Source organism: Vulpes vulpes, chromosome 7, assembly GCF_048418805.1.
Source record: "Vulpes vulpes isolate BD-2025 chromosome 7, VulVul3, whole genome shotgun sequence".
NCBI classification, from domain to species: domain Eukaryota; kingdom Metazoa; phylum Chordata; class Mammalia; order Carnivora; family Canidae; genus Vulpes; species Vulpes vulpes.
This window is the reverse complement of record NC_132786.1, coordinates 95,632,709-95,652,332: the sequence shown is the minus strand read 5'-3', so window position 1 is coordinate 95,652,332 and position 19,624 is coordinate 95,632,709.

The following is a 19,624-nucleotide window of genomic DNA, read 5'->3' as shown; positions in this document are numbered from 1 at the left end:
TGTTTATTGTTAATACAAGAACAATCTGTGAATATAAGTATATAAGTAACCTTAGTGTGTATTGTGGACAAAAATAGTCATATAATGGTAGAATATAGAACCTGAAGGAGATCTAGATACCTAGACAGTCTTTTTTTATTTAACCGGATGCTAGCGACAATCTGGTCTATAATAAAACATCTCTTGCCTGGTTCTGTCTTGTGTGATTTTTTTTCCTCCTAATTTTTACATAGCTTTTATGACCATATTTATGTTTCCCAGTTACCAATCTAGGCAATTCTTCCTATCACCTGGAAGAATAAACTGATCCTAAGATGACTTTAAGATCTTTCCTAACTATGAGAATATTGCAATAATAATCCAGGAGAGAGCTCAGGGTCCTTTCATTTCCTCAGAGAGTGCCAGTCAGCAGCTGAGACCATAAACAGCTCTCTTTTTTTAAAAAAGTTTTTAAAATTTAAATTCAATTTGCCAACATAAAGTATAACACCCAATGCTCATCCCTTCAAGTGCCCTCCTTAGTGCCCAAAACCTAGTCACCCCATCCCCCCACCCACCTCCCCTTCGGCAACCCAGCAACCCCTCATTCGTTTCCCAGAGCATAAATAGTTTTCGTTTGTTCATCTAGTAAATATCTATCAAGCGTCCTGAGCTAGGCACTGAGATGATCATAATAAATAAAGGTTTTTTCCTACTCCCAGTGATTTTCACACTTAATTCATGAAAAAATATATATTGTAGGAGAGGAAAAAAAAGAGGTTTCTTTTCAAGAATGTGTGTTTCTCAACCCAGCTACACATCCATGGCAAAGGTGTATTCTGGATGATACAACAACCATGACAGGTTTCTTTAAGGAAGAAGAGATAATAATCACTTCAGATCCTTACTTCCTGAGCCACCAGATGCAAATATTTTCAGCAAATTGTTGAGATACTTCCTGTTGTAATGCAGTTCTTAAAGACTTGGAAGAGTTATTTGCTTACATCAGATTTTAGGAAGTAATTCATAGAAGAGCAATTCAAATACAAGGCATAATATTGTTCCTCAAGCTACACCCGCTCTCCCTTCTTACAGAAAAACACTGCCCAGACTTCCTATTAAATACAATCTTTTCCTAAAAGAAGGTGAATGGCATCAATTCTGAAACAATGGAATTCCATCTGGGATGGTCGTTTATAGAAGAGTAGCTCAAAAAATGAAAATTATCATTAGGGAGACTGTACATACAGAAAATGAAGAGTATTTTGTTAGATTCTAACAAACTACGATCTTACTAGACTCTTATTTAAAACATAGACTTTTATTTAAAACTTTTTGAATTGAAGGTCTAAGCAGAACAGAGTAATATTCAGAAAAATGTTCTTCAAAGTATATATATATATACATATATATGGAGATATGTATATTTATGCACATTTATCACATGTATAGTTATATAAGATATATAAATAAGGTATTTTACACATATCACATATATATTTACAAGATATATATATAAGTAGGATATATTTATGGAGTGTTTTGAGTCTTTTTTTTTAAAGATTTATTTACTTATTCATGAGAGACACAGAGAGAGGCAGAGACATAGGCAGAGGGAGAAGCAGGTTCTGTGGGGCTCGATCCTGGAACTCCAGGATTACACGCCCTGAACCAAAGGCAGACGCTCAACTGCTGAGCCACCCAGGCGTCCCTGTTTTTGAGTCTTTATATATGATTCTATATGGGTAACATGAGAAATTTAGAAATAAAGAGGAAAATAATTTTAAACACTTCAAAATAATTTAACATTAATTTTGAAAAGATTATTCAATTACTATCTTTTTGTGAACTTTTAATAAAATATAGTTTCCAACTTGCTGAAAATATCTTCTGGTTACTATTGTGAGTTCTCATGAGTTACATGTATGATGTTTCCTTCAAAGCTGTATGTTTAAATCATAAAGGTATTGTAAAATAACACATGGAAAATGATTTACTAGAGGTATGTTAGCTGAAAGAGATGGAAGACTTGATGATTCTCACATATACTACTAACAACTCTGTGGTCATATGTATTCAGACATTGGCAGTCATTTTTGCATGCATTGAAATATGAATATTCATCCTTTGTGTTTCACTGTGATGTATGTGACAGTATTATATGCCACCTTGACCCCTGACCATCACCAGAGATTAGAAAGAAGTTATGTTGAGTGGCAATAGATTGAATTTCATAGCACACCTTCATATGACAAGAAACCATGACCCCCACTAGATGTAATGAGTGAAAGAGTTTTGTGTTTCGAAGTGTCAGGAAATAAGGAGAACCACCTCAAGACATTCAGGTCAAAGTTTGAAGGAAAATATGTCTAAAAAATAAGATAGAAGAGTAGAGATATGGATAAAATAAATACAGAAACAGAAATCATGTTAACAACACCCATTTTAGAAGGTGCTTTCTACATACACTCTCACATGGCCACATTTCAATCTCTATGGATACTTCAAGTAAAATGATTCAGTGGAAATCGGGAGATTTTTAGACAAGAGACAGAAGTATAGGTACAACTGAGATTCCATGAAAACATGTTGCTAAGAAATTTACTGATATTAACTGTTATTTTCCTGAGGAATGCTTTTAATTCTATATTTTAACTATTTACATACATTTTCTAAAAAAATACTTTCCTTAAAAAAATAAAAATAAAAAAATACTTTTTTATAGTTTTATAATCCTCTAATTACTGGCTTTTACTTTTAATATTCTTAAAAATCCAATAATAATAATGTTAATTCAAGAAAGGTAAATACAATGCTGAGCTCTCTAAGGTACAAGAATTTTTATACATCACCACATAAAAATTATCAGTTAGAGATTGTTTTATGGACCTTTCAAGTATTAATTTATAATATTTTGATATATTCTAAAAATAATTCCTGTTGCATCTGCTAGGTGATCATTATATTTGGTGACTAGGTAGACATATTGTCTATTACCAAAATGGACTTAATGCAGTTCTAAAAAGTACAAAAAGATTTCTCTTGCCTAATAAATTATTTTTTTCTGTATTACTTAAATGACTTGTTCCCATTGATAATTTACATTTTTCCATCAAATTTTATTTGTCTAGCAGAATCGAGAATAACCTTTGCATTTTAATATTCACTCTGTATTTCATTAGGATTATTCATAATGCTTTGTTTTTTGCTTTGACATTTCTTACAGAGAAAACTGGATATGTCAAATTTGTGAATTTATATGTTTATAAATGTATAAATTTTACTTCAAATAGAAATTACAGAAGGATCAAAGTAATCTGAATTATGTTGTCCTTGCATCTCTGCTTTTTTGACTACAGGGGAGGAAATTCTACATTCGATGGACGTGGGTATGCTACTCAGCATCAGCCATGAGAACATCAATTGCCATGGAAACTCATGTGGGAAAAAACTGTAATTTAAGTATATTAAGTAACTTTGAAGAAGATAATTCAGATTATATACTTTTCCTCTAAAATATCTATTTTTAACCAAATATTCCTTTTTAGGTGTGATTCTATGAACTATCATTGTCACCTTGATTTATTCTATGTATTTAATGCTTTTTGGAGGTAATGAGTCCTATCTTCTTTCTTCTCCTTTTCCTTCAGTTTCCTTGTTAACTGTTTGCTCTGTTCTGCTACCAATTTTTGCAACTCCTAATTTCATTTAAGCCTTTCCTTTTTTATTTTTTTTATTTTTCTTCTTTTTTTTAATGCTTCTAAGACACTAAAAGGAAACTCTCAGATGCTAGAATCAAGCTCTGGAAACATACTGGAAAGGATTAGAACATCACGATGAGACTTGCCTGTTCAAGGTAGGCCAGAGGCATCTAGGCCAGGTACAATTTGGTTGCATGGGATAGTAATGAAAAGAGCTCTCTGGCTTTGAGAATTTTACACATACTCAGGAAACAAAATAATAAATTGCATTTCTACATTACCTTAGTAATTCCTAAAATCAGTGATTTTCAACTTTTTGAAACTGCTACATGGAATAGGTGATGTTCAAATACATCACACTGCTATAAGAATATAAAAAGTCATGAGCATTTCCATTCCACTAGTTACTGGTTGTAATTTCAAGGTGATGGTTGTTATCATGGAGGCTAAAACAGATCGATGACTAGATATTGTAGAGGTCAGCACTACTTACCATGTATTGGAAGGTATTAGAATTAGACTTGAGTCCCTGAAGAAACATAATTAATATAAACAGGACCAAACATTCTTGAAGGAACTGACATATCAGGTCAGTAGAGAAAGAAAGACTCAGACACAGCCAAATAAGCCATGCAGCCACTTAACTAAAAGTACTATAGAGATCAAGGACTTGGTCTTAAACCTAAGAATCTTTGAATTTAGAACTATAATATATGGTCAGAAAATATTTAGTGAACCGAGTGATTTGAAAACAAGTCATGGTTTAGACTTCCTCTTAAGTAAAGGCAGGACTTGTTGAGGATCTCAGGAATAATCAACATTGTTAATGGGACAATAAGCCTGAAAGCACCTACCCATAGTTCAGCACTTGGTCAATACATATTCAGTATCTATATCTTCTTCTTAAATGTCATCCAAGAAATGTTAAGATCACCCACAAAAATTCCAGGATAGCTCTGTGAAGGAGTGATTGATATTGTATCCTAAATCAGGAAAAATTTGACCAGACAAGAAAAAAATACAATCTATATCATGCTTTATCCTGTATTAGAGATACTTAACAACTACATCAACCCCCTTTGAAAATAAGTTGATTTCCTATTTACCCAGATATTGATGAGGAAATTAAAAGAAATATTATTTAAATGTTATTAAGCTAAGGAATCGATTCAAATAATATTAATTTTAGGTGCCACTTAAATTATTTGAGCTGAGAAATTCTCTCTATCCCATTCCTTCTATAGAACTATAAGCTATGGGGAATAAGGAAAGGAAGGATAACTTCAGCTTGAAGCTCTCTACGAGAAACCAGTGTATCAGGAAACAATCCTGGTTCAAGGAGACAACTTGCACATCCCCTTTCTACTAAATTTCAAATGTTTGTCACAAAGCAACACCTAGCCAGCACCATCTGACTCCCTATGAACTTTCAGCAAGATAAGGCTAAAAGGTTTCCACCACTGATTTCCCCCAGAAAGAATACTATTTCAACTTCATGGCTCATGCTTTACATTCATTACATAAACATTTGAATATCACTCTTGTTGTATGTGTATATTTGAATAACTCTTCATATTGACATACTTTCAAGAAAAATCTTCTTTAGAAATATGAACAAGATGTTCAAAAATGTGAAACTGGTTTTTAGTAAACCAAGTTGAACTTAAAAGCGATGCTGCATGGAAAAGAGCAACAAAATGTTTCCTAGCGGTTATGTACGATTGTTTTATTAGGTTTGATAAGACTAAACAGTCCAAAGGTTTGACAGTCCTGACACCTGGCATATGAAAGATGGAATTCCTGAATGGAAATTATTCTTATTGAACTTCTCTGAAGAGTTTTGGCTGGAAAGAAGTATCTTTTCCAATGCCAGTACATTCTCGGCGCTCCTTCAACTGGCTGAAAAATGAGGTACTGAATTCTTTGCTTAATGGGAAATCTACTGTTGTTTTAATACATTTTTTGGAACCTTTTTTTTTTTAAATTTCTGTCATCACATTTCCTTTGTGGAAATAAATATGACACCATATGGGAAAAAATGTTATAGCGCCATATGTATAGAATAATATTCTGAATTTAAAGATGAACTAACTCTAACCTCCATTTAATGATCAGAAAAATATTGAAAATAAATATCTATGCAGTTTATATGCTTCATGATTGCTATGCAAAACACCAAGGTAATATGGATACTCTGTACTTGGCTATGTTTAGGTAAAATCAAAAGTGTTTATAACATGAATAATAAGGTATTTTTATGTGGCTACATTATTTATCTTACCGGTTCTACTGTGTGATGCACAACAGACTCATTATTGTACTTCAGTTCAGATATTTATATACAATATAGTTCAAAGAACTGATTCCTATTCTTCTACTTATGGCTTAAAAATGTAAGACAGAAAACCAAATAAAAAGAGATTCATAAATCACAACAGTATAGGTGTTGAAAAGGAAAAGTGGGGTTATTTTTTTGGTCTGTCAGTGTATCACATGAATTCTTAAGTTATGAAACCCATAAAGAATAGTTTCATAATTGAAAACAAAAAAGGATACTGTGGATTAATCAAACAAAGAAATAAAGGATTCTGTAGAATTAATTTGGAGGCCAGGTGAGAAAGCTATACATTTTGGAAGGTCTAAGACACAAAAGTATTTTGTGATTCTGGAATACTTTCTCTTTTCAGCCCAAGGCTCAATAATGGGAAACAACATAAGACCAATACTTTGGGTAGAGAACTAACAAGTATCCTGAAACATTTGCTTCTTTAACCCATTTGAATATGTTCCATGAGTCCAATGTAGTAGAAGGTGATGGACTAGAATTCATGAACCCCCAAAATATGAGCCAAGAGAAATTCTATCCTAGGATGACTAACATCTTGTATCAAAACATTTCTGATGACAGAGAACTCTTTTCCTCCTGAGATACTCCATTTTATCTTGATCCAAACATGCTCTCCCTCTACCTTTTGCTCATTTTTTTCCTGTCTTAAAGAAACATTTATCTCCTGTTTCTTGCCTATATGGTTGTTTAAAACACATGAAGATAGTACTCATGTTCCTCAGCCTACATGGCCATTTAAACACTGTGTTGTCCAGAAAAAAACATGCTCAGCTCTTTCCATCATTTAAAAATGTGAATTCCTGTCATGTTTGCTCCTCATCTTAATTCCACATCTTTAAATGACCTCGTAAATTGTTCATCCTAATACATTTTAAAATGTGTCAATGAAGACACCCCAAACACATTCCAGTTTTTATAGAGGATAAAAACACTATCACTACCTCACTTTTATTACCTGTTATCAGAAAATACTATCTGTCCTACATATTTACAGTGAACCACTTTTCCTCTCATTTTGCCAGTCTGACTGATCAGCAGAATTACCTTCTTACCATTAATGAAATTCCACGATAACCTAAAACAATTAAGCATGAGAAAAACAATTTTTATTTGAACTAGATGAATGCTCATCATATTTGAGGGAAGTAAGTGCCATGATTAGTTATCCATTTGTCAGTTGAAATATTTCTTTCCTTTTCCTTGTAATAATTTATGTACAAGGCAGCAATACAATACTTTTATCTATAGTGGAATTCCTTCTCCACATGAGCTTTTATGTTTCCCAGCTTTCAATGTTACATTTTTTCTGAAGTCTAAAGTAATTGACAGAATAGTCATTTTAAAAATATATTTCCTTATTCCAATACTTGTTTCAATTCCAAATTCCTGTTAAGATTCAGGTATCAAGCTTCAGCTCTGAGACCTGGGCTAGTGTTTCAGAATGGTCCTTGTCTTCTTCTTTTGTGAAGTGAAAAATAAACGGCTCACCAATGGTAAAGAGAAACCTCTTTTGTAATTATTCATTGCATTATATAAATAAGGCTCAGAGGAAAAGAAGAAGAAGAAGGAAAAAAAAAAAAAAACCTTAGAGATGATGATGTCAGAGTATCTCTGAGAATAGCCACAGATTGGTAATTTTGAGTATTGGCATACATACATTAATCTTCAAGAAGTTTTAAAATATCCTTGAATGTACATAGTATGTTTAAGAAATGTTATTACAGTAATGCCAAGGATTTACCATTCATTGAAAATAATGGTAAGAGCTTTCAGATACATTGAATACTAGCATAATGAAGTTTTGAAATCCAGTCTTCTGGCTCCTTTTTTGTATGCTCAAGCCTAAAGCTGATCTAACTAGAGATTTATGTTTAACCAAGTCAAGATTTCTAATTAAAGTCTTGTTCTGGACATGATAATAACTGAAATAAGACAGTGTTTGTGATAAAGTGACCAATTACATAAAGATGAGCAGAAAATCAAGGGACATATTTAAGTTTTTGTCCAAGAACGGGACAGAAGTCCCCTATCGAATAAGATTTAAAGGGGCTGTAGGAAACAAAAGTAAAAGTGAATTTTGATTAGTTAATAATTCATGACTCTTGCTACTTTGGAGGGGATGGCAAAACCTCAAAAGTTAATATAGCTTTAAGACCCTCCTAGGAAGGCCAGATCGTGGGCACTGAAGTTCCAAATCTGGGCAAATTGTCCTCTCCCAAGTCTAGTGAGGTCCTACCCTCAGAAGACCATTCCCATTTGATCAATGTGTACTGACAAATGGAAAATGAAATCCAAAAACTCAGGAGGCCCTCTTCAAATGTTCTGGATTATATACAATCCCTGGGACCTGGGGAGCTGTAATAGGAGAGATCAAATTTCTCACCAGTGACTCAGTCAGATGTATTTTGATTTAGAAATATGTTTTGATACCTAAAGGTTATGATTTTATTAAAAAGAAATCAGACTTTCTTCATTCCAAAAAGTTTGTGAAATAGAAAGATATGCATGGCAACAGTTGAATCAGGACACATATTGGGTCGACAGGCCATTGGGTGGGCATGTGTCAGCAGTGGGTAAGTATTGAATCAGTGGTGTCTAAAGACAACTCATACACAGCCTGGACTTGCTGTGCATTTCTCTAGCTCTGTGGCCTCTAGGATGCATTGCCCTGTTTGCTATGTAGTTATATACTGTATAAATGCTGCAAGGGCATTTTAGAAGATTTCTGATCTTGATTCACTTTCCTTCCTGAAAATTCTCTGTGAGTGGTTATTTTTTTAGCCTTAAAGTAGGAGTTTTATGCCTCTAGAAATATACTACAATTTTATGGCTCTTTCTGATGAGTGAATTTTTCAGCAACCATATGGTGTGGCTGGCTCTAACTCTGTCAAACTCTAATGACCTTCAGAGTCTGCGGAGCAGCTTGTTCATGCCGATCTTTCTTAAGCCTTGTTGTATTGATTGCAGTCTTTGATAAGTCAAGTTGTTGAGTTTTCAGTCTGTGCCAAAAGGTTTAAATAAGAAGGTTGGAAAGTTGTCCTTTGGTTGAGCTTTATTTTGCAAAACTTTCTTTCTCCTTTGTCATAGGTACAATAACTGTATGGCATAACTTCTTATTTTCTTTTTGAATATTTTAGAAAATACTTCTCAAGCCTCTTCATGTGAAGTGTCTGAGATAGTCACACCATCCCTTCTCATTTATATGTATCAGAATATTTTCTGCTATAATCTCAGTTTATACTTCTTGAACTTCTTTGAAATATGCTTATGTTTCTAATTATTTCAGAGCTTAAAGTAGTGAAATATTAGGTAGTATAATGAGTTTCTTTTATACAGTAAAACTTTTATTTTTATCCATACAATAATCATTTTAATTAATATCTACTATATGCTTAACATAGCACCTTCCCATAGTAGAATGAGATTCTCCTACCGCTGTTAGTGATAATAATAATAATAATATTAATAATATTAAATGTAGGTAAAATTTGTTGAGTGGTTCCTACTTGCCAGACACCATTATAGAATTTTACATGTCAGATGTCAATTCTTATGCATACTCGATTGGATTATAAGAAAATGAAATGGGAAAATTTGTTCTTTTGCTTCATAATAAATGTCATACAGATGATTCACAACAAATTTCAACTTAAGCAGCTTGATTCTTTGAACTTATCCTGGCTTTCTGGACAAATAGTGAGGGATGATTAAAATAAACTACTTCTGTGGGGGGGTTGATGGCTCAGTTGGTTAAGTGTTTGCCTTTGGCTCAGGTCATGATCTCATGGTCCTGGGATCTAGCCTGCTTCAGGCTCCCTGCTCAGCAGGGAGTCAGCTTTTCCTTCTTCCCCTGCCCCTTTTCCTGTTTGTGCTCTCTCTCCCTCTCTCTCTCTCAAATAAATTTATAAAATCTTAAAAAATAATAATAAAATAAAATAATAAAATTTCTGGGGTGCCTGGCAGCTCACCTGGTAGACCATGTGACTCTTGATCTTGGGGTTGTAAATTCAAGCCCTGCATTGGGTGCAGAGATTGTTTTAAAATAACATCTTAAAAAAAAAAAAAAAAAAAACAATGAAAAAGTATTTCTGATGAGAGAGGAGTTTAGCTCCCGAAAGTCCTAATGAGTCTGGCAAACAAAATGGGGCTTTTTCCTGAGGGAACGTAGATCAAGGAGGGCATGTAAGTGAGGGGCTGACATAATTGGCTGCAATTTCAGAAAGCTCTCTCTGGTAGTTGTGTGGTGAACTGCAGGCTGGAAAGGTGAAAAATAGTTGAGAATTATTCCCAAGTTTGTGGCTTGTGTTGCTTGAGTGAATGGAATGTTTGTATGACAGTGCAGGAGGAGTGAGAAAGATAATGAATTCAGCTTTGGAAATGTGGGGTGGCACTGAAGGGAGTTGGGAATGGAAAAGAATTTGATACTCAAATAGAGATTTGTGCTAGTTCTGGATGGAGTAGATGAGGCCAAGGAACTGAATGGGGTTCTCCTTTGAGCGTTATAAAACACTGAATGAGAGCCAAGGACTCAGGAAAACTCCAACAACATGGGCGTCCCAGAAGACAGGGAGTTGACACAGTTTCCTGACAACCATTTTGAACAGTGATGAGAGGAAAACAGAATAATCAGGTGTGAAAGCCAAGAAAGGAGGCATTTTGGGAGACAGGACGACTGTCATTTTTTTAAGCCTTTGTAATCTGATGATTGAAAAGATTTCTGTTGGATTTATTACCAATGAGATTGTCAGCAATCTTGGTATGAGTAATTTCACTGGAATGATGAATTCTGCAAAGCAAGCTGAATTTGACTGAGGAAACAACTGGAAGGTAAGGAAGCAGAAACAGTAATGTAACAACAATTTAGGAAGCTTGACTGAAGGCACCTGGCTCAGTTGGTTAAGCATCCAACTTGGGCTCAGGTCATGATCTCAGGGTCCTGGGATCAAGCCCTGCATGCGGCTCCTACTCAGTGAGAGTCTCCTTGTTCCTCTCCCGCACCTTCTGCCCGTCTCCCTGCTCCTGTTCTCTGTGTGTGTGTCATAAATAAATAAAAATCTTCAAAAATAAAAAAAGAAGCTTGTCTCTGGGGATGCGTGGGTGGCTCTATCCATTAAGCATCTAACTGTTGATCTCAGCTCAGGTCTCAGTCTCAAGAGTTGTGAGTTCAAGCCCCACATTGGGCCCCATACTGGGCCTGGATCCTACTTTAAAAACAAAACAAAACAAAACAAAACAAAAAACTTGTCTGTGAAGGGCCAGAACAAGAATATGTGCTTACCAAAAGGGACATGTCAAAACAGAACCAATAAACTTAAACCAAAAGTACTCATAGTTGATTTTGGCACTAAAAAAGTGGGAATAGATAGAATTATAGGTGTGTATGTTTTGCAGAGGCATATAGTGTAAAGAAGTTGAAGTCCCTGCAATGATACAGCAGATTGGGGCAGTGGGGGGAGGGGGGGCTAGTGCCAAAGTAGTTTAGAGAATTCTAAATTAGCTGTTTGTGGCAAAGGGAAAGCAGCTGACTAGGGGAATATGAAAGGTAAGCTATGTTGAGGAACAAGTTAGGACTACAGATCATGTCAGGATCTGCAAGTTGGTGCTATTTTCTCCTGAAGAATTTAGCATCCTGGAGAAGGGAAACAACTACATTTATTCATGCTTGAAGTTTTTCTATCCTAGTGACTAAAGAACTCATTAGAGAGGAAGGTGAGTCTATTAGGAACAGAGTTGAAAAAAATAGATGTTACTGAATTTGAGCAATAAAAAACAAGGACTATTTAATGAGTTACTTGCCGCATGTAAAGAGGACCAGCAAAAGAACTATGGGTCCTGTTTGCAATCATGTTAGTAGTTGAGATAGAAATACTTATACAAATGTATAATTAATAGTGATATTAATTGCTCTGAAAGAAAATTAAAATATATTCTAAGAGGCTAAAAAATGGTAGTATGGTAGAATGTTTTAGATTCAATATTCTGGAAACAGACTCTAGAATGGGAGTGTCACACAGAAGTCTTACTGCCGAGTGCTCTCAGGAGACTTGTAGAGACCTGGGCAAGCAAGATTGTGTTGAGGGAGAAGGTGGATCACAATGTGGTTGCACCTGAAGTCTTAGATGATTCTATGGGAAGTCTTATTGCTGCAATGGCCATTCAAATCTGTCCCAAATTGAGGCAAGGGAATAGAGACTTGCATCTTCACAGTACACACTCATTGGCCACAGTTCCCCACCCCCCCGCCACCCCAAAAAAAGTTGATAATCATGGGCAAGGCACTCACTACTACAGCCGAGGGAAATTCAGTGGCGGTCATAGCAGAGAGCTCTTGTCAGCTGTATTTCCAACAGCTGGGGTGTTGTGATAGTCCTAAAGAGGGTATCTAAATGAAGTATCAAATAATTGATTATAATCTACCACTTAAGTAATACAGATCCACTGACATCTTCAAGTAAGTTTTCCCTATCTGGGAAAAGCTCCTCCAGGATTTTTACTGAACTTCTTCCCTGGGAAACTAACAATGAAAGGGTTATAAGATCAACTGTAATCCCTGCTGCTGTTTAGTTCTTAGTAGTAACTGATATTCTTCACCTTCCTCTACTATATATTCCAGATTTTCTTCATTCTGGAAAAAGCTAATTCTTCTGCATGCTAGGTGGTTTACCTGGTGGAGTAACTGAGATTGTTATCCTTGAATGATCCCTGGTTACCATGCTATTCTTAAATAATGACTGCTATACTTTTTCATTATTATTAAAACCACTTATAGAAGCAACGGAATACCCCACGGAAGCATCTGAGCCCAAAATGTATTCATCCTCATTTTGCAGCTTTAAGATCAGAGTAGATCTCTTGGCAAGATGCCTGGCAAAATGGGGATTACTTGTTTTTCTTGATGTTTTCTTGGTGCAGCTTTCAAAACCAAATTGATGAATATAATTAAGTACCTATTTAAGAGATCCATTCTTCCATTCATCAGGTCAGTAATTTCTGGGTGCTTTTATACATGTCCTGTGGTCTTGTGTCCATTGCCATAAAGTTGGTCCCTTTGTCTGAGACATAGTTATGTGAGATGCTGTGTCAATAGATGATATATTTTTCTATAGGTCTTCAGATATACAGGATGGCCAAGGCCATGTGTGTAGGAAAATCATATGTATAATCAGAACATGTCTTTTGACATACTGATCTTTCCACATGGGAGAAGTCCAATGCAATCAACTTTCTACCAAGTGTTGGCTGGTCTTCTTGAGGCTGGGATCATATCAGAAGCTTGAATCATATCAGAGGCTTAGCATTGGTATCTGCCATTGGCCAGACATTCAGCAGAAATCGTTTCTAGAACAGTCTTGGGGAGTGATGGCCTACAAATAATCTCCATCCTTGCCATCATTGCAACTACATTTATGATCCCTTTGACTGAGCCCTGGGATGACCAATGACAGTAATGGACTGACTTTATATCTTAGTCATTCTCTCTACTTTGTTACTTGGTTTCTGTCTGGGGTTTAAGCTGATAAGTGGTATTAACATGCAATACAAAGATCTTCACACTCTGTGCCCTCTCCCATTCACATGTTTTTTCCCCTCAATTTTCATCCTATTATTAAGAAATGTCCTTCTTGTCTGCCTATCTTCTCTACATTTATGTTTTATTGATCCTCTAATCCTCTATTTTGGTGGAGTTGCCCTGTTTTACAACCTCATGGTGCTGCTTATTGTGGAAACTGCACCCATTTTGTTTCTAACAGTTAAGAGCTGCCACCTGACTTCCTATTCTATCATTGTATCATCCCCATTGCCATCGTGAAGCCTAGATCACCCATTTGCCATCTGCTACAGAAGACATGTTCTACTGAACTTAATGATAATGATGATCCTCTCACTAAGCATCCTTTATCCACTTAGTAAATGGGATTTTCCCCAGGCCCTTCTATGGAACATATTTAGCTGGTAGATTTTCCAGCCTTAGATAGTACATTCATTCTAGAATGTTTACTTCTCTGAGTTTTTTTAACTCTCCCTCCCCTACCTGTTACAGCAGTTCTGGCATTTATACTCCACTCAAGGCAAACTATCAGTTTTTGCATGTTTCCAAGATTTATCTTAGCCATGTATTAACACAGTCTCCTAGGGTTCTCACCAGAATTTTAAATATACTACAGAAAAGTATCCCATATCAATGAACTTGGCCTTATCAAATTTATGTCTGCTTCTCTCAGTGCATCTGAAAATTCAGGTCCATACATTCTCTCTCCCTGCTCCTGCTGGTGTATATGAGCTAGATCCTGGAATTTCTTCACTGAGAATCCCTCTCCTTTCTTGGCAGACTCCTGTCATTCAGGCTGTTCAGGCTATCCTGGGATTTGACAGGTTATTTAGTGGTATGATTTTAAAATGTTTGCCAGGATGTAGATGGGAGTAGATCATTGAAGAGGTAAGCATTCTCTTATAAGGTACCTGCTCCTGCTTCACTTGAGACCCTTCCATAGTCTTCATGCAAGGGAAGCCATTAAGCTCTAATAAAGAAGGTATAGGGTCAATTTTATAGAACCAGGAGGTTCAGGGAATTTGGGAATTCAAAGTTCTCAATAGAATTATCTAGAAATCCTTTTTCCATATTTTAAGATCCTTCTATTTTCCTATTTAGGCTGTGACTTTGGCATAAAAGATATGCTGGACTAACAATGCAGCCTTGTCTGAAATTCTGTTATTCTTAAGATAAAGTCATGAATCTGTTCTGTTCTATTTTCCTTCTACTCTGTGAAATTAGGGTTTTTTCTTTTTAATGCAACAGATGAGGCCCTGCAGGTTTTGCATTTTGCATTAAATTGGGGATTAATGACTGAGCTACTGGTATCCCATCCTCCCTCCTAACCTCAGTGATGGTGTCCTTATTGTTACCTAGATACTTGGCGGTCCAGCTCTAATGTTTTACTTTATAGTTGCTTCCTAGCACCATTCTTGACATAATCCTAGGTTGGATTTCCTGGAAATATACTTTGAGGAAAAAATTGTATTCTAAAAGTTTATTGGGAAGAGTTCTAAGGAGACATACCTATAAAGAAGTGAAGACAGTATTGGATAGAAAGAGATGCTAATCCATCACGCAATATGATACAGTCAATCCTTGGTGAACATTTAGAATTCAGTTGAAGAAAGGAGCCAGACATTTTTATTCTTGCCTCATGCATATTTTAGCCTTCTGTGGATGACTATTTCCAGTGAAAGATGCAACTATGTGCTGTTGATAGCTGATGTTAACTGATAGGGAATAGTGATTTATCTTACCTATGAAAAAGTGATTTGGAGAAAGCGTACCCTATTTATTATGGAAGATTCAAGGCAGGCTTTTTGTTTTATGAAGAGATATATAGATTAAGACCATTAAAAGGCAATGTAAGGCCAAATGGTGGGAGAAGAGCATTAAATGCAGAAGGAAGACCATGTGTGAAGATTCTAGAGTTAGTGAAGAGACCGTCCTTCCAGAGGACTTAAAAGACATCCTCTGTGAAGAGAAGACAGATTGCCTCAAGACATGTCTGGAGAGAAAGGCAACAGCTAAATCATGTAGGATCCTTTAGAACATGTTAAGGATTTTGAATTTTAATATAATGTGAAGCTGTTGAAGAATCAAGAGTCAATAAGTGTAAGTCGAAATAACATCATCAGCTCTGGCTAAAACAAGAGTCTCTAAGAGACTCTGGTTTGAAAAATGGCCAGAATCCAAGCAGGGGGACCTCATAGTGATTGTGCAGATGAAGAATAATGGAAAAAGATACAAAATTTATGACAGAGTCAAAATGAACAGGACTTAATAGTGGATTAGATGTGAATGTTGAAGGACGGGGAAATATCAAAGAAGAGAAATAAAAACAGATTTCTGCCTTGAAAACCAGGTAGATAGGTCAATAGTATTGTGATCTAGGGGCACTAGAGGTTGAGACTGCAGACCTAAATGGACCTCATTTAGTCAGCACCCATGGGATTCTTGATGTTGGCATCAGGGCAGTTAAATATATGGGTATGAAACACCAGGAAAATAAATTTAGGATCTGTAGACTATAACCGAAGGGAAAAAATGAGTTCAAATATGAAGGGGATGTAGAGTGGGAAGATACAAGCTGAGACATAAAGAATATTGTGAAGTTGGGTAGAGGTCCCAATTTCTAGATATTCAAAGTTTTGCTCCCTTTCTGGTTTTGTTTTGTTTTTTTAATTTTCCTCTTTCTCTCTCTACCCCAAAGCCCTCCACCTCTACTTAGTGAGTTCCAGACACTATCAATATACAGAACTTGGCAGCAGACTGTTGCAAGTATTCACCAGAAAACATTGTCATTCAACTTGAGTGGATTCTAGAAAGCCCTATGTCTAAATGCAAATGTTTGCTCAGTCTAAAATGTTTCAAAAAGTTCCTTTTCTTTCCAAAGTTGTCAATATTACAGTATTTTTATTTTTAACATTTTATTATTTATTATTCATAAGAGACAGAGAGAGAGAGAGAGGCAGAGACACACGCAGAGGGAGAAGCAGACTCCGTGCAGGGAGCCCAAGGCGGAACTCGATTCCGGGTCTCCAGGATCACTTCCCCAGGCGGAAAGCGGTGCTAAACCGCTGAGCCACCCAGGCTGCCCTACAGTCTTATTTTTTGAGTTATGTTTATGTCAGAGAAAAATGTTATTACTGCCATTTTTCTTGTCTTTAATATCAGTTTCTTCTTTCTTAACTAGCATGTGCCTCGAGATATGTGGGCAACTTGAATGTGGTGACCATGTCTTATTCATATTATGGTTCCAATGTTTATCCTAGAGTATGACAAATAAGCAGTGGTCAGCAAATGCTGATTGAACAAATAAATTAATGAAAATTGAATAAATGACTATGAAGTTACTATAGAACAGAGAGAAAATTATTGGAGCACCAAAACAACAACAAAACAAAACAAAAACAAAAACAAAAACTGAGAGAGGGTGGAGACAATCCAAGTCATTAGGAAACCATTTTAGCAAGACAAGTCTTTCATGTCACCTGATGTGACTCCTAAGACAGGCAATGGATTCAGAGATGTTATTATGCATTCTACATACATGAAAGTATTAATTAAATATTTTTAAATAGGCATATTTCATAACACTTTAAAAGTGCACATGCTAAGATACTGGTGGGGATTTTTGAACAGTTGCGTGATAAATTTAGAGACACCATGAAGAATGCCTGAGGTTCCAAAAAAAAAAAAAAAAAGGAAAGAGAAGAAATGAATCACTTGACATAATATGACTAAGAAAAGAAGCGAACATTTTTTTATTAGTCAAATGTCAAAATATGGAGCAAAAATCAAAGAAGCTTAAAAACAAGCAAAACCAGAACAGCATTGCTACAGGCAGAAAAGAAATATCAACCAAATGATAAAAGGCTATTCCCAAACACAGACTTCAGCTCTTTTCTATGTTTACCAGCAAGCTGGCAGCAACTCAGATTTCAACAATTTACTTTACCACAGTTGATAAAGGTGCTAGAAATATTTTGTTTTATCATAAACAGGGTGGAATAGAAAAATGGAAAGGCAGAGGACCACTTTCAGGATGTTGGGAGGGGGCTGCTTGGCCCCTTATGGGGAACATAGATGCTATGTTTGAGTAACCCGTATTTTTTGAAAGCCAGATGCTAGGGTTTTTCCTTTTGCCCTTTTCCTAAATGCATTTTCTTATATAAGTAAAAATCTATTTATTAATCAATGAATTTAAGTAATATTAGCTTGGTCACAGCAAGCTTATAAGATTTCATGTACTGAAAGCAATTTAAAATTGTACACAAGATATTATGTTTTTTTTTTCCTGTCCAATATTTTTGGGGCATTGTGAAGGGAACTTTTTCATTATTCAAAAAGGAAATGATTAATCTGCTACTGTCCGTTGCCAGATGGTAATATGAATTTGTAGTTTATTTAAGAATATACTTAATGTGGGGGGAAGAGAATCCTTCCTATTTGTGATGTATCAATAATTTGACTGAAGGGAAGTTATATACTATTAAGTTGCATATTAGATTCTTTTCCTTTTTCTTCCCTGAAGTTGTCACAAATAAACTGCACCCAAAATCATATTATATGCTGACAACTTTATGAGGCTATTTAAATATCCTTTCTTGAAACATTTTTAATAGTAAAGGATTTTCATATATTTGGCTTTTTAGACTTTAACTGGCATCCAAAATATTTTCATTGGATTACATACTATCTGTTGCTAATAGATAAGTAATTCATTTTCTGGAAAATATTTCTTCTAGCATTATTTTCTAGCACTTTTACAAATATAATTCAAATGCATTTTTTTTTTTGGAAAAGAATCAGAATTTTGTAATATCTGTTTCTCTAAAAAAACATTCAACTATGGATAATTTAGTGCACACATGCACCCATATATATATATATATGCATATATTGTTTGCATTCAGATCCTGAATTTGTTTAACTAATAGAAAATTTTAAACCTGTTAGAATTTTTAGGCACATAAGAAATTCTGCTTTGAAATGAAGAAGAAGGTATCTTCAACTCATATTTCTAATATAGTTATCTTAAAATATGTTGAAATTCTTTTTGCCATTATTATTATAAAATGTTTTTTTTTTTTTTTAACTATGGGAAAATCCTAACACATACATACATTTCAGGAGATCAATAAGACAACTCCATCTACCTTCATTACTCAGCTTTAAAAGCCAATATGCCTCTGGACCAATCTTCCTTCATATGTGCCTCTCCTCACAAGACTTCTCAAAATTATTTTGAATTAAACTCTCTACTTCATATCCTTTTATTCATAAATACTAAAAGCTACTGGAGTACCTGAGTGGCTGAGTCCGTTAAACACCCAACTCTTGATTTCAGCTCAGATAATGATCTCAGGGTCATGAGATCAGGCTCCATCCTCCAACTCCACACTGGGCGTGGAATCTGTTTGGGCTTCTCTTTGTCCCTCTACCTCTGCTCCTCCCTACTCCCTCCCACTCTAAAAAGAATAATAATAATAATAATAATAATAATAATTAAATAAAATCTACCAAAAGATCCTCTTTTCATAAAAAAAAAAGAAGAAAGAAAAAGAAAAACAAAGGATAACTGATTCAAATATCTCTGATACCAATCATTCAGCTATGGGGCTAAGCAAGGGCAATATTCATCCTGAAATCTGGCTCCAAAGGAGAATATTAAATGCTATTTAGTTACCTGTTACCTATTCTTAAAATCAATGACCAAAGTTACCAGTAATGAAAGTCAAAGTATATTCACCTATAAGTATACATTATATGCCTTTTGGGGGGTTGGGCTATTTTTACTCCTGAATAGGGAGCTGGTTAGGTGAACTGTCATTATCAGTTTATGTTTAGTCCTTTGGTTTGGGATCTAACACAAATGACTTCAGTGCAAGGCAGAACTCAGAACCCCCTAATAACAGCCATTGGGTGCTTTCAGTGAAAGCAAGAAAAATAATACAATCATGTTGGTCATTCACTTTTAAAAAATCAGTAAATCATCTAAACCCATTTATTATTCATTATCCATCTATTATGTACCTAAAAAAAAAAAAAAAACTGACC